This window comes from Trachymyrmex cornetzi, unplaced genomic scaffold (assembly GCF_001594075.2).
Source record: "Trachymyrmex cornetzi isolate Tcor2-1 unplaced genomic scaffold, Tcor1.1 scaffold978, whole genome shotgun sequence".
Lineage (NCBI taxonomy): Eukaryota > Metazoa > Arthropoda > Insecta > Hymenoptera > Formicidae > Trachymyrmex > Trachymyrmex cornetzi.
In genome coordinates, this window is record NW_017300331.1 from 66,168 (window position 1) to 66,522 (window position 355).

Here is a 355-nt window from a genome sequence, read left to right on the forward strand (position 1 = left end):
TGACTCAGCGATTGCAGCCAACCGGCAGCCGACTACAAGCGACAGCGTTATTGTAAGTCAGAAAATTATAATATAGCCAATGTAATCGGACCGATGTCCGAAGGCGTTACAAATAGCGATCGAAACAACGACGTATAGATATACTTCTATATATATAAACCAAAACTATCATTACAATGAAAAGGTCAGGCCATGTTCAAAAATGTAAGCAGATCATAAAAAATGTAGACCTTTAAAAATTGAAGGGATTATTTAACAATATCTATTACCATGAAAAGTAACTGATATATTATTCAAGGTTCCAGTTCAAAGTGAACATACATAGAGCGTATTCTAAAAAATGTAAACCTTTAAA